Raw genomic sequence first — 15,900 nt, 5'->3', positions numbered from 1 at the left:
GCATTGAAGGATGATGTAATGTTGGTACGTAATTTGTCTGTGGTACTTGCAGGAAATGAATCTATGCATAAAATACATATTATTCTTACTGTCTTAATCTGCTCAGCGCTGGTAGTTTTTCAAAGCAGAGGTCTTTTTTTGTCTTCTTTTGTTATTTGGAAAATGCACGCTATGTAGAAACTGTTCTCAAATCTTAAGATTTGTTGAAAAATTAAAATCTTGGTGTTAGTGCAGTGAATCATTATTTATAACAGTACAGTTTTGATGGGGCCTATTGTAAAGTTCTTAGAAGAACTTAAGGCCTGTTTGCATTGTAGTCTGATGTTGCCGTATGCCTGTTAGCCAAAGGGCAAGTTGCATCAACAAGAATTTTTAGTCAGAAAAAAGAGATGAGGGAATGGTTAATTGAGAAGTTCATTACTAAGTAGTACTCGCATTCTACAAAACACTGCAGTGCTTGTGCTGTTACTCAGCTTAGTCTCAGTCTTCTTAGGTTAGTAACATATAAATAAGCCTTTTTTAACTTGCTTTTGTTTCTCCAGTTAGTGAGTGAAGGGACATGCGAAAATGCTTCCTCTTTGTATATCCCTCCACACCAGTTCTTTAGAAATTACAGTACATCAGGGAGACTGGCAAATGAGCTACATGATTAAATTTGTAAATCTTATAGCAGCATTGTCCAGGAAGAAAGTTCCAAAATTTAAAATGATTCCTATGGTTGTAGTTTTTCCTTAAAATGCTGCTTGATTTACATTTGTATGATTAATAATAAGTATAATTTTTAGTTGACATCTCATGAAATTATAATCATAAGGAATGCGTTACCCACAACAGGGCACTTACTGTGGCAGTGTTACTTTTATTAAGCCATTTGTCATTTTAATGTTGTGTTCTGACTCTTAAGATTTTCTGTCTTACTCAAAGAAACAAACAAACAAACAGCAAAACAAATTCAATACTGTTTTTTTTCTTTCTTACAGCATTATCTGCATACCAGAGGTACTACAGTTTACAATCTGACTACTGGAAGGTCTGTATACGCAGCTTCTAACATTTATTTATTTATTTTGCTTAAATATATTGCTGTAATGATTGAATTTCTAAAATAGATAAATTTCAGTATGTTTGGAGTATCTTCCTGCTGTTTCTTTGTGGTGTACTAATTGAGCCTAAATGGAAATGTTCACCTACTTGTGCAATTTATCATAAATCGAAGTGGAAATAATCTTCACACTGTTTATTGAAAGGAGAGATGGGGTGATTTGCCACAGTGTTTTTTTGTTGTCTATTACTTCAGGTTTTTTAATGTAAACATATATTTGAATGCATGTGAGTACTGAGAGAACCTTAACAACTTGAAGGCTGCTGCATAGGTTTTGGATTTGTACTTGGAAAAATGTTCTCAGGTTGCTTTTTACTTTCATAGATATCACTCTCAGTATCTCAAGAGAGTGTCCTTATATGAAATGGGAAAAAGTTCTTTTTGTATAGACGTGATATCTGAAAGTTAACGTGAAGATATCAGGAGCTTAATTGAATAACATTTTTAAATTCCTTAGTGATACTGTGGAAAAAATAGGTAGCATTGTTGCATTGTCCTGTGAAATAACGTGAAGCTCATAATTCAGTCACAAGTGCAGGAAAACACATAGCACACTGCTTTGTGGTCTTTACAAATGTTTTCCTTAAAAGTATTCTTAAGTACATATTTCAAATAGGGAGAGAGGGCTCACTCTGGAGAAGACATATCAGCCTTCAGTAAACAACATTTTGTTTGTTCTTTATGTTTTCCTAAGTCCTGTCAGTACGTTATGAAAAGTCTTGTGCTGTCCTCTCCTGTTTGGGAGGATGGGAAGTGGAAGGCAGTGTAAATAAAGCGTAGAAGAATGAATCACACTGAATCACAGAATGGCCAGGGTTGGAAGGCACCTCAAGGATCATGAATCTCCAACCCACCTGCCACAGGCAGGGCCACCAACCACCACATTTAATATTAGACCAGGCTGCCCAGGGCCTAGTACTGAGCTGAATATGTAGGGCCTAGTAATTGGCTGAAATAAATGCGTTTTCCATGCACATGGAATAGCTGTACAGTGGGACAGTCCTAGGGAAATTGTGCAGTTGGTTTTGTCATAACCCTTAGTCCAGTACAAATTGAACAAAATCCATTTTTGGACCAGAGCATTTTGGAGTTGAGGAAGTTGTTTTTCAGAGATAAACGTTGCATTTAAAAAATGCAACAAAAGTAGCATTCATCTGTTCCTTATGTATGCGCTTGGAGAGTAAAAGATTGTTGTAAATGAGTGTGTTGGAATCAATTAAATGTCTATTGTAATTATTTCTATTATTTGTACTCCTCTCATGTTAAACATTTCACAATAATTTATTTCTAATGTTTTTTTTACTCTACTGAAGGAAGTGATGATTAGGAATTTTTCTCAACATTTTCAGGGTGCACAGGGTGGTGTGTAAGTGATGATATATTTTCAGAGACATAGAGTGGTTCAGTGTGGCTCATAGTATCGGCAAGTAAAAGAATTGCAGTTTTGCAGTTCTATTTCATGGGCATGGATGTCAGTAAAATGTGTAATCTCTGCTTGACTTGTTGAAACCAATTTCTGTTTATTCACTACGGTAATATTCTAAGTTAACAGTTTTTTGTTTGACCATGCTGAGTTCCTTGATGTCATTAAGCTTCCCTATGTATAGTGTTATTTAGTGGTTTTTTGGTCACTGGGGTTTTTTTTGGGTGGGGGAGTTCATAATTAGTTTTGAAATTTTCTTGACTTTTATCTGCATGAAAAAGAGCTTGAAAAAGTCCAAAGGCATTTTTCAACTGAAGCATCTTTTTGATGAAACTGATTAAAAATCAGACTAACCAGATTGCTTTCTTAATGGATAGTGAAGCTAGTCTGGACTTTGCAGCAGAAAGCTGCTTGGATTGGGGCACCGTGTTTCCCAGCCCTGCAACCCTATCCTAACTTAATCCAAACTTAATAATTAACAGCTACTTGCAAATGCGCAAAAATAAACAATAAAAACCTCCAATTACATTTCCTTGGTTTACAACATTTTTTTTTAAGATTCTGTGCTAAAAAAAATTGATTTGAATTCTTTTGGGGATCAATTAAGCTGTTGGAAATTCTAATGGTGAAGGAGGAGAGAAGGGTGTGAAGAAAGGGTGGTATTTGTGAGCAGTGATGAGAGCTGTGCGAAAGTTCTGAGAAATTCATGGAGATTGCTGAATCACATGAGGGTTGTTACATAACTCAGGTTTGAAAACAGGCAGGAGCAGTCTTATAAACTTGTGCAGCGTATCAGAAATTATTTAGTGTTGCTCTGCAAATTGATGTGGTTGAAATTAGTGTCCTTTTTTGCTTTACAAATAGAAGGACTTCTAGAAGGATTGTGAGAGGCTTTGTGCTTGTTTTGTGCGTACTTGGGCCTCCTTGCTTAGTGTTTTTAGTCTGTGCTGCTTTGGGTTTTCATTGTTGCATCAGGTTGGTAAGTGATTGTTCTGTCAGTGGATTATCATCAAAATACATTCATTCTGTGATTTTTTTTTCTATTATTTTTTTTTAATAGAGTTTTTAATGGTCGCAATTTTTTTTTACCAAATCTGTCTGTCTGTCTGTTTCTGTCTTTTAAAAATTTGATGCCTGGGTTGTTTTGTTGCTAATATGGGAGGCAATTTTCTTGATTCTGTGAAACAAAGAAGAAGAAAATAACTTGTATTTAGAATTTATTTTCATGTTATAGGTGCAGAAGTGAAAGGTGAAAGAATGGAAGGAGGCTGTATTTTGCTGTTTACCAAAAGAAAAGTTCATTCTTGCTGGTGAAATACTACCTGCTTCCTAAGAAATATTATTTGTGTGGGTAGTTTTGACAGAGCTGCATTGCATTATGTCATATACTCCTGGGCTACTTTTATCAGTAATCTCTTTGGGCACCCACATGTCAGTGCAAATGTCCTGCAGAATTTCTGAGTTACTGCAGTCTTTGTCACGGGCACCGTGGTGTCTTAACTCCATTAAAAAATACTTGACTTGAAACCTGGTAAAGTAAATATCTCAACTCGGATAAAAGCTGAGAAAACTTAATAGAGCTCTTCAGTTCAAGTACTTTTTTCCAGTGTTTCTTCTTATGTCTGTGCTAAAATAAATCTGCCTTCTGTGCAATGTACTTCATTCGTATTTCTTTTTAAAACTCCTGTGTCAGAAATTTTGGGGGAGGTGAGGAGGACTGCGGAGGATGAACAGATAGGAAGGGCAGCTCAGGAGAGGGAGACAACAATTAGAAATCCAATTTGTAGATTCTGATGCTGCTGAGAAAATAGATGTCAAGTGTTAAGTGTCTGCCATAGTTATCAGTTTTGACATATTCTAAGGAGGGAAGGACTAGAACAGCAAGAATTAAGATGCTTTTTATTTTATCTGAACATGGTGGGAGATATCTGGCACCTGGAAAAAGCTATTTTAATCGTCTTGTGTGGCTGTATTATAATACAGTTGGTCGCAATGATCTCGTTCATGTAGCATCTGGGTTCTATTAGGGCTGTCTTAACCAATTTCAGTACAAGAGTAAATGTGTAAGTGTAAAATACGTGCATCTCTTGAATTGACATGGTTCCTTGAGGCAGAGGAAAGCTTCCCCTTCCTCTTTCTCTTCTCCCACATGTGGGGCTGGGAAAGGTTTCACTGCTTGCTGAAGTGATTCTGGTGAGGTGTTTGCTGAAGAGTCTGGTTGTTCACTACTTTCATGAGATCGTCTCTGCTTTGATGTAGCACTGTTACTGTAGCCCCCATTTTGGTTTGATAATCCTGTTTGAAGTACATATTTGTGATTTTTTGCAGGTAGGTGTTTGTTCACATTCTGTTAGTTACAGTTGTGTACCTGTCGATGTTACAACACAGATTTTGAATGAATAAAACTTTTTGGTGCAGGTACATATTAGGTTGAGCTGCATAGGTAGCTGCAGGCAGACATAGATAGTGGGCAGGTAACCTTCCTGGCAATAGGTCTTACCTGCAGGAAGCTCCTATGTGCTAGTTCTCTGCAGTGCTCCCATCAGCCATCTGTTATATACATCTCCATAGTTGGGGAATTGGTATGTAACTTTCTAGACAGTATTTTAGTCAAATCCAAAGTACTGAGGATGAATTGTGAGAATATGAGGACAGCACTGATGTTGTGCACGCAGTGCATGTGATTAGGAGTGTGTGAATGGAAAGTGGCCATCTCTCTGCCTGTGTTTTACTGGACATTAGAACTCCTGTCTAAATTCATGATTTTACCTCAGGCCTTTTCCATATCTATTGGTTTTTGGCATCATGTTTGCAAATAACAGAATTTCCTTGCAAGTTTCTCAGCTTGAAGAGAGTCTAAAACTATGCAGATGTTGAAAAACAAAAATAACAAAACAAAAAACGATAACAAAGCCAACTTAAATTCTGTTGAGAAGGCCCAGGAAAGTGAGACTGAGTAACTGTGTGTGTGTGCTTGTCATGGACGAAGAATCATAGAATCACAGAATTATTCATGTTGGAAAAGACCTTAAAGATCATCATGTCCAACCACAATGTAATCATAATACCCTAACTCTGACATCAGTCTTTGCTGAGTTGTTGACTTATAAAGAAAGCAATTTTACGATGTTCTTTGATATGTAGCCCTGCAGTGTAATGTAGTACCAGTTAATTTTTTACAGTACTGTTTTATAATTAAACCTTTGTAAAATTGTTACAAACGTTATTTTGTAACTTCATGGCTAAAACAGTAGTAAGACTTTTTTTCCATAAAGAGCTAAAAGTAAGACTAAATGTGTTTATTTTTGAATTTGACCTGGTGCTCATCTTAAATATACTTGTACAACTTCTTTTCTTCTCTATTAATTTTCTCTTCTGATTGGCAAAATGTGATGGCTTTTTTCTTTTTTTTTCTCAATGCTATAAAGTAGGAAAACAATGGAAAATGATGCTTTAATTTTGGATGCTTTGTTGTCCCTTTTTTTTTTGCAGACTGTAAGTCCATTTTTCCCTTTTTTAAGAAGTTGGACAAAAAGCAATTACTAGACACACTGATAACAACAAATAAGAGAACATTTTGCACCTCAGAGGGTCTGTTATAAAACAGAGCAATTTTCCATTTCATTGACTCACAACTGTTTTATTTTCTGCTGTAACCTCAAAATATCTAGTAGAGGTTTTACACATAATTCATCAAAACTTCAATTATTTTTTAATAGGCTATAAATGCTTAGTTTAATTGAAACAGTACCATGGTACAGGACCAGTAAGAATTACTGAAGCAGACGTTCCTGAAACAAAAGTTGGAAAGGGTAGTAGGATTATGATATCTGGACACTGGATTTTCATTCAAGCCATTAGTTTTTTTTAAGTGAGTTTTAATACATACATATATATTTTTTTAATGGAATGAGTATTCTATGTGAGGAGATGCACTTGAAAAGTTTCCCCACAGGAGTCTTCCGAGGTCAAAACTTCAAAATGATGTGCAAGGCTTTTAATTTAAATGATCACTAGCTTAGAAAAGATACCTTTATCTGAATAATTCTTAAAGAATGATACATCTTAAGAGTTGCAGCTTTGGTTTTGTTGTTGCTTTTGTTTGCTTGTTTGATTTTAATTTTTCTTGTAGGATGTGTCTGTCTGAAATTCTGCTCCTCTGCCAGCAAGAATGCTGAATTCTTAGATAGGCCCATGCCACTGTTGTTAATGCAGACAAATAATGCAGCATGTCCAATTTTGTGTAAAGTAAAATTGTACATGATTCTAATAATTAACTCTCGTGTTAAAAGATTTATCTAACAAAAATGACAGGCACTCGTGTTCCCTCTGCTTGAAAGGAATGGAGTAGGTGTAAAGTCTGAAAAAGAATGAGACAGCCAATTTAACTAATAAATTTTGACATGTTGCTTTTGGCCTCTAGGTAAGTCTGATAAATTGCCCCTATAACTGTATTGAGGAATCCATTCGTGAGCATATTTTAACCACCTGTTTGGATCACAAGAAGAATTATACTTTGCATGGAGTGTACTTTTGTATAGCATGTTGCTATACTTTTGAAATATTTTGTATTTGCACTAAATAAGAATTTTTGCAGTACCATTCATCAGTTTTAATTGATGTATTGATGAGAAAATTAAAAAAAACTCCAGGAAATCTGTAATTTACCATTAACATTCTGAGTATAAGGGGAATGGATGTCCTCTGTTGAGCAACTTTGCTTGAGTTGGGAGGGGGAGAAGACAAGACAGTATCTCAGAGTAACCCCTCCTCCATCTGGGCATTATTTTGGTTTCCAAATAATACAGCATTTTTTAATGGTGATGCTTCACCCTGGAATTTCGCAGGAATGCTGTTTTCCCCCTGTGTGTATGATGTCTATAGATGTCCAAATATTCTGGGTGGAAATGACATAAGTATCATCAGGGTTGATGGAAAAGTGCCTTCAGTAAAGCTTTTAATGCATGTTGAATTCTCCTACTGCAGAACTTTCCTTTGTGCATTAAAAACCTGTCATCCTTCATCTACTGATAGAATAATAGCATGCTTCCTTTCTCCAGTCTATGATGAGAAAGTAGAATGCTAAAATATGAGACATACTGAAGTGTGTCAGTGAAGAAATTCATCAGTTTAGATTGCTGGGAGAGAGGCACGTTTAGTTGAGTAGAACAGCTCTGATTTGAATGGAGGACAAATCTTCAGTAGGCGAGAAAATTATTTGACTGCTAACTTTATTGACAATGACTGTGATGCTTGCCATTTCAGAAGTATTGCATTCTTTGGAGAACCATAAAAATAGAACAGTTCCTTCATATATCCGTATGATTGCTCTTAAGTTGCATAAAAAAGGTAAAAACAACTACACTTTTCCTAGTTTGTAGATTTCTGCTGAAACATAAGTAGATGTTGTATTTCAGTAATGAATGGCATTTCTTTTCTTTGGAAATAAATATTTTTAAATTATAACATTCTTTCTTTAAGGGGGAAAAAAAATATTTCCTTAGATTTAGAAACAAAATAACTGTATTTTTTTATTTTTTTCAATTTTGGCATTTTTTAATTTGCTCTCTTCTGAACTGAAATTTCACTTCTAATTTTTGTAATCCTTTTTCAAGCATATGCATATATCTAATGAAAGTGTTCAACTGCTGCGTTTGGTACAGCATTACCTTGGTAATATTTCAACCGCTTGTTTTCTTCCTTTTCAGAGGGATACAGACCTCAAATTCTCTCTCCTGTGGGGACTGGGGAGGAGTGATTGAAGTGCAAGTGGATGTAGTGCATGTAGATGGAGAAAGTTATGGGTGGGAGGGTTTGGAGATGCAGAACTTGGGTTCTCTTAAAGAATCTGTGAGTATCTAATGTGATGCTAATAAGTCCTTCACTTGAAGAAAAGGCAAATCACATTAAATGCTTTTTAGACTTGTTTGATTGTGACCATACTGTCTGTGAAGCAACCTCAGAAGGATAGATGTTTAGTGAAGAAACGGGAATCAGCTCTTGAATTGGCTCAGCAAGAATTAGTCTCTTGTTCTGCTCACCTTGGAATACGCCTGTTCATCAGTGTTGAAACCACTGAGTCTTCGTGTTCTTTGTACTGTTCCTTGAAGGGAAGTCTAGATGTTGTAAGCGCTGTGGAATTTGAAAAATCCTAACAGAAAGCAAACAAAACTTTGGAGTTCAGATTGTTTCAAGCAGAGTTATTTCTGAATTTATGTTGAGAACAAGCTACTTAGAGAGTTTGATCATCTGTTCTTAGATAACTTGAAAAGTTGCATTAAGTGGATAGGGACTTGCTGCCATTCAGAAGAATTTGGAAAAATACTTACCTATTGCCCATATCCACTTTTCTGGGCTACTGTGTAATATCAGTTAATCTTGTAGAAGTGATTTGTCCTGCTGTGTCGTATTTTTTTTCCTCATTCACAGCAGGAATGGGATTGATGAATCAGAATGGCCCGGGTTGGAAGGGACCTCAAGGATCATCAAGTTCCAACCCCCCTGCCACATGTAGGGCCACCAACCTGCACATCTAGACCAGGCTGCCCAGGGCCCCATCCAACCTGGCTTTGAACACCCCCAAGGATGAAAGATCTAATATCCCAGATATGGTAGAAATAGTAGGCAGTTAAGAGCTTCCACCCTGTTTTTTCTTCCTAGCCTAGTATTCATTCTGCCTGGCTGGAAGGTTCCTTGATTAAATTTTATCTGATAATACAGACAAAAGAAACGTTCCTGGTTTCCTTCCTCATTCAGTCTTCTTTGCTTAGCTTAACTATTTGTGTTTTTTTCTTTCTGTGTAGGCCTATCATTTAAGGAATTATTCTAGCTGCTTCTTTCTGAATTCTCAGGCTCATCAGAAAGATAACAATATCATTATTATTAGATATCATAACTACATAGATGCTGTGTAACGTGTGTTTGTGAGTTATGTGATTGTTGTTTTGATTTGAGGATTTAATATATCTATACTTTTTCTTCTGGTTCTTGGGACCAGACAAAGATCTGTTCTCAACTTCGTGAACTCTTAATGAAACTAAAAAAGCTGGAAAAATTATTCCAGTCCTGGTAAGCAGTGTAAAAGGGGAGATAAATCAAGGAGCATCTGATACATGTTTAAAAGAAAATATGTGTGTTGGGGGAGGGTGTTCAGTCATCTATGCGATTGACTTGATTGTTATTTTTGGAGTGAGGAACATAAACATTGTCATTCGCTATTACTATTTTCATTTTAACTAAGGTATGGAAATCTATAATGGTTGCAGAGCAAGAGGGATCTCTTTAAACAGAACTTCTGCCGATGGTGCTGGTTTATTTTCTGCTGTCAACTGATCTGCAGGAAACTTGGCTTATTGCAGCTTCTGGAAGTTTTCATTTCATTGGTTTTGTTGAAAGTTGCATCAGTTTTGCAGAATGCTGCAGACTTTTGAAGTTCTAATGATCTCAAAGAGCAAGTTGACAAATTCAGGGATTAAAAATCCATTAATAGCAATTAAATACTAAGACATTTTATTTGGCTTTAGAGTCCTCTGCACCACAAAGCACTGGAGGTTGGGAAATGTATTCTTGGGAGGGGAAGACTTAAAATAATAGTTTAAAATAAATGAAGTTACTCTGAGCAGTAACTTTTTAAAAGTTCATATTACTCTGATATTTTATTTATTTATTTATTTTTGAAAGCTTCCCATCACTCCCTATCTACACAAGAGTTTGAGTTTCATTTCCATTTGGCGACATACTATTTCCATTTTGGAAAACAAGGATGATTTTCTGATGAAATATAAAACGTTGTCTAGAGCAAATTACTCTGTGGAGCTGTATAAGGATGTCAGCACACTTTATCCTGTTCTGTCTCTGAAATCCATAAAAATATAATAACATAAGTGAAATCATCCATCCAGTTCATAATGGAGCATTATAACTCTGTCTCAGTTCTGTTTCTGATCTCAGAATTTAGGCAGAGCCCTCTGTCTGAAACTTATAATAAAATTTGGAAGAAAAGCTCATCTGGAAGGCACTTTGTCTTTGCTATTCTCAGACAGTATGTCTTTCAGTGGCATGTCAACCTTTTCTTTCCAAAATTTTATCCTTCATAAAATCATAGAATGATTTGGGTTGGAAGAGACCTTTAAGATCTACTAGTTCTAACCTCCCTGCTGCAGACAGGGACACCTCCTATTAGACCTTACTCATAATCCCATCCAGCCTGGCCTTGAAGGCTTCCAGGGAGGGGGCATCCACAGCCTCACTGTTCCAGTGTCTCACCACCCTCACAGTGAATAATTTCTTCCTAATATCTAGTCTAAATCTACTGTCTTCCAGTTTAAAACCATTTCTCCTTATTCTGTGCCCTTGTAAAAAGTTTCTCCCCAGCTTTCCTGCAGGCCCCCTTCGGGTACTGGAAGGCTGCTGCAAGGATCTCCAAGGGGTTCTCGTGTCGGGGCTGAATAACCCCATTCTTGTGCATGTGTGTTAAAAGCTTTCCATGATGGCTATACCACTTGCTTTCATAGAAAGAGAGCATTCAGATACTCCTTGCTGGAGAATACTTCTGAGCTAGGCTTAGAGCGAAGAGGAGTCTGGAGCAAACAGATAATTAATGTCATTTCTGAGCTCAAGACAAATCTGGATACATGATGCTACAAGAAGACAAGTAGTTTTAAATTGAGAATGAACATCACAAGCTGCTTTGGAGAAGTAATGCAAAATAAAAGTGTCTAAAGAAACACAATTGATATTTTAGATTCTTTTTAATGCTAATATTGAGTGCTTTTATTTATTAATTCTGGTATTTGACATAGTCACGCAAGTTCAAATTCATGTGGTATCTATGTTCACTGTTAACTAACCTCTTTAAACATTGATTTTATCTTTTCTTTGGATTCTAGTTCTTGTCTTTCCAACCCTCTCCCTCACCCCCTCCTCACCCCCCCTTCCCTCCCCAATTCTCACAGCACATACATACAAACTAGGAGTTTGTGTCTTAAGATATTCTTGTCTCCAGTTCAGAGTGCAGGTACCCAGAATGACTTTGCTTTGTTCTTTGGCTGCAACGCAGTGAATCACTGAGGTATTGGAGCATTGTCTTACTCCTTGTCATGGTAACTCACCTGTTCTGGCTGTTGAAAGAAAGTAGTTGGCAGTTTTCCAATTATTTGGAAGAGTGTGATCTTCCATGTTGACAGAGGATTACTTTGTGTTAAGTGGAACAAAGATTCCTGTCTCTATACTGTGTCAGTCAAATGTGAGATGAGCAGCAATTTGCTGGACTGAGTTGCTGAGCTACTCTAAAACCAGAAGCATAGTTCTACTCCTGAGTCACTTTGTTAGACATTGCAGTTAGAAAGGATGATTGGCCATATGCAAGAATTACAACATGGAACTCTGAATGAAATTGAGTTCGACAAAATACTCATAGACTCATAAAACTAAGTTGTATTAAATTATTGGTGTAGTAACTCCCACTTCATTTCAGTGAAAATAAATAAAGCAGTCTTTTTGCTTTATTCTGTCCACCCTATGCATTTCACATAGACAGCAGGATTCTCTAATTGAAGGGGTTTAGGTGGACAAGGGAGACTGGAGCAGTTTGCTAGGCTGGAATGGTCTTTGTTTTGCTGCACACATTTTCTGAATTAACATGTTGAAGACTTTTCAGTCTTTTCTGTTTAAGCAATCAAGAAAGAAGTAACCCACCTCTCTCACTAAACATCTCTATTAACCCAAATAACTGGTTTATAACCTCTCTGTTGTTGCACGTGGAAGTATGTGCAACGTTGAACTCTGCTCTCCAGGCCAAATTCACAGTAAAGCTTTTTTCTCCATTTTCAAACGTGTAGCCATGGCAGAAATATCAAATTAGATCACCACAGTAACACCTTATCTATCAACACAAGTTCCAAAAAATGCACCTGTTCTGTATACCATCTTTGTGAACATACTCATGTTTAGACAGAAAAATTGCCATCTTATACTGAATCTAGAAATATCTAGCTACTGTATCTGTATAAAGATATTTTCACCTGTAGCAGACTTGATCAGCCACCAGCAGCCGAGACCTAGTAATTAACTCAAATTTTGTTTTATAAATACAAAAATAGACAGAGAAGTTATGCTTACATGTGTTCATCTGCATTGACACATAGAAGAAGAAACTGAAGAGTCAGAGCAGCCTATGACCAACATTGAGTTGAAACCTTGCAGCTTGAAAATGTAAAGGAATAGTTTTGTCATAGTTTTGTAGCACTCCTGATTTAGAGACATCTTTGCCAGTGCTACCATTTCTAGAGTGCTGTAGTCAGTGGCTGCCAGAATTGATCTGAGTTATTAATATCCAGATAATTATTTTTAACTGGATCTGTTTCCCTGTCAAGTTCAATGTGTAGCTCCCTCCGACCAACTGCAAATGTGCAAGTAGAAAAGTGAAATGCAACTGAAGCATGTAGCTCTTTCAGCCTATACTAGTACAACGAAAATGTCTATTCTTACAGTGAATTTTTGGAAAAAGAGAGTGAAATCCTACCTACACAGTCACGGAGAAGTGAAATGTCAGAGAAATCAAATTCTGTTGATCAGTACAAGATGAATGAAAAACAAGAAATTGAAGGTGGCCTGTCAGGCTTTTCCATGCAGGTCTTTAACCTTTAATAAATGTAGGTAAATATGTAATTTCTTCTTTATGACTGTAACCGGCAGGGTCAAATGTAGTTGAAGTAATATTGTGATGTTTATTAAAAGCTCAACAATATTTGAACAGAACTTAGGAGTATATCCTACCATACTCTGAAATAAATATATAAATAAAAAGCATAACAGAAGCAACAGTGTCCCCTTGCAGTTGGTTAGCAGAAGTCTGAAGGAAGAGTATGGAAAAAGGTGAAGATGAGCACATGTATAAGACTACTCTTTACTTTCCATTTCGTGCTACCGCCAGGCATCCAAGTCTTTGACATATTAAAGTTGTTTCCAGCAGGACTCCAAGGGCCACTTCCCCTGCTGCTCAAGTCCTCATAGAACTTGCAGTCTGGGCCACATAGATCACGTGGCTATGCAGAAAATGTGTGGGCATGGGGCCACTGCTTTTTAGAAAACCTTAACAGAAATGCAAGATTTTACAGCTTAGGTTATGTTCTGTAATCACAGGGTCTGTCAGCCACCTGCTCGAAGCAAAAGAACAGTTCTTTTATGTTCCAGATATGTGAATTTGTTTCTGCACTGAAAAAAAAGCTGAAGTTTTGACACTATTGTCCCTAATAGTTGATCCTGACGTTACTCAGTATAAAGTAACAGTTCCCTGGAGAGCACATACCGTTCTCCAAATATATGCCACAAAATATGCCACTGAGGCTCTTATGCATAAATAACTATAGGTCTTTGGGAGCTGACAGGCTGACTGAATTTGGAATTGTTGTAGGAGTTGAAATGCACCTCTAGAGATTATCTACTCTATGCCCCTTGCTAAGGCAGGTTCCCTACAGTAGGTTACACAGGAAAGCATCCAGACAGGTTCTGAGTATCTTCAGAGAAGGAGGTTCCACAGGTTGTTCCAGTGCTCTGTTACCCTGAAAATAAAGTTAATTTTCATGGTTTTTTGGAACTTCCCATATTCCAATTTGTGCCCCTTGTTCTATTGCTGGACGCTGTTGAAAAGAGCTTGAGCAGTTCTGAAGTATGTGGAAGGAAGCATTGTACAAATGAGGTTTGTACAAATGTTTAAAAAAAGAGAGAAAGAGCTACCTATCAACGTGTTCTCCACATTCTCAGCATCTGCAAAAAGACAAAAATCCCTGCAAGTGGTTTACTACAAATGTGTGGTATTAACTTTGGTTTATTCAGAGTCATCAAGAAATTTTCTAGTACCTTGAAAATGATTAGATTTATAAAGGATTTCTAAAATACAGCTGAATAAATCATACTTGCTAAAACTCTGTTTCTTAAGCAATAATCACAACAGTTTAAAACTATTAAAGATCATGTGCCTGTAACTCAGCAGTATGAAAACAATTAATATGTAAAAGTTATTATTCCTGTGACGTAGTCCGGCATTTGTAACAAATTCATTAGTTTAATATCTTAGTAAATAACTACAATCTTGACTGTCAAATTTTTATCTTTTCAGAATAAGTATTGCCAAAGAAACAACAGTACCTGTGGAGGAAAACTGGCAAATGCATTTTCCTTAATTCAGGAATACATCTATCAACATCACTGGCAGGGAAACCACAGAGGGCTTTAAAAGATTCAAGAAGTTACCATTGTTTTGCATTAAAATGAGCTTTAAACTAATTTTAAATCATAAGAAGTTACACATGATATAGTAAACTCAATTGCAAAGTTATAGTAGTACTTTATATATATATATATATATATTAGTTATGGCAGTACTGTAAAAGCAGTCTAAGTATTTTAAGTAAACTCATTGTAGCTCAAAGGTTTCTGTCTTTTTTGGCCATTTTTTAGCATCTCTAGCTGCGTCTTTCATCATTTAGAAAACTGTTCCATATATACTTGATACATAAGAAGTATGACAGATTAAACACTTCACTCACGAATAATGAAACCACAGTTTCATGAATCAGTAAGTTCAGCTGCCAGTCAATCTTCCTTTTGCATGCATTATTGCAACTATTTTTTTATTTTTTTTGGAAGATGACATTTGGATAGTTTTCTTAAAATGTTTTATTCACTTTTATATGGAATACAGGTCATCATTATTTATACCCATCATCTTCAAAACATTTTATGAAATAGAACAATGAGCATGGAATGCTATGTTCTTCATTTGCCTATTTTTTACATCCTTCTCCAGCAAAAGTAGGAGTCCCACTGAGTTTACAAGATACACCATTATTTCTCTGTCACTTTCTTACTACTGGAGAATCATTATCATGAATCACAAGGAAAAAAGCCTTAGAACACAGCTGCTCTACCTGAGACACTCCACATAAAATGGGAGTGGACAAGCTGAATTTAACGAGGCAGGAGTGACTACAAAGTGATACAAATACATACAAGGAGACAGCTGAAAAAAACAATGAAAGAAAACAGCCACAAAAACTGAGGCAAAACTGTCTACAGCATCTACTGTTGTCATGAGTCTTAGCTCATGCTGTGCTGGGCAGTAACTGCAACAGAGTTGAATATGGAATTCTGTTTAATGGAACATTTAACATTGAATTTTAACCAAATTCCCTAAGGATTCTGTTTTTACCTGTATATTGCTTTCTTTTCTTTCTTTTTTTCCCCTGGCTGAATAGGTCTTGAACCTGTTAGCCATCGTTAAATCAATTTCATAGAAAGTGATACTTCTCAAAGCTTAAAACCTCAAGAAATATCACAGAGAGTATTTGCTGGAGAAGAGTCTCCAGACCAAGTA

The 15,900-nt window shown here is 36.4% G+C and overlaps 1 long non-coding RNA gene across 2 annotated transcripts in view; it reads left to right on the top strand.

The window, feature by feature from the left end:
- Nucleotides 1–14,848, top strand: part of LOC104914463 — a 31,241-nt gene extending 16,393 nt beyond the window's left edge. The window contains exons 3-4 of one of the 2 annotated variants that reach the window (XR_002120416.2): nucleotides 981–1,030; nucleotides 14,644–14,848. This is a non-coding gene — a long non-coding RNA (uncharacterized LOC104914463). Of the gene's footprint in view, nucleotides 1–980; nucleotides 1,031–3,759; nucleotides 8,002–14,643 lie in introns of those variants that run through there. The other variant, XR_002120417.2, reaches the window with a different exon arrangement.
- Nucleotides 14,849–15,900: the final 1,052 nt, after the last annotated feature.

This window comes from Meleagris gallopavo, chromosome 1, assembly GCF_000146605.3.
Source record: "Meleagris gallopavo isolate NT-WF06-2002-E0010 breed Aviagen turkey brand Nicholas breeding stock chromosome 1, Turkey_5.1, whole genome shotgun sequence".
Classification (NCBI taxonomy): Eukaryota; Metazoa; Chordata; class Aves; order Galliformes; family Phasianidae; genus Meleagris; species Meleagris gallopavo.
Note: the sequence above shows the minus strand (reverse complement) of the source record. Positions and strands in the feature narration are given on the sequence as shown.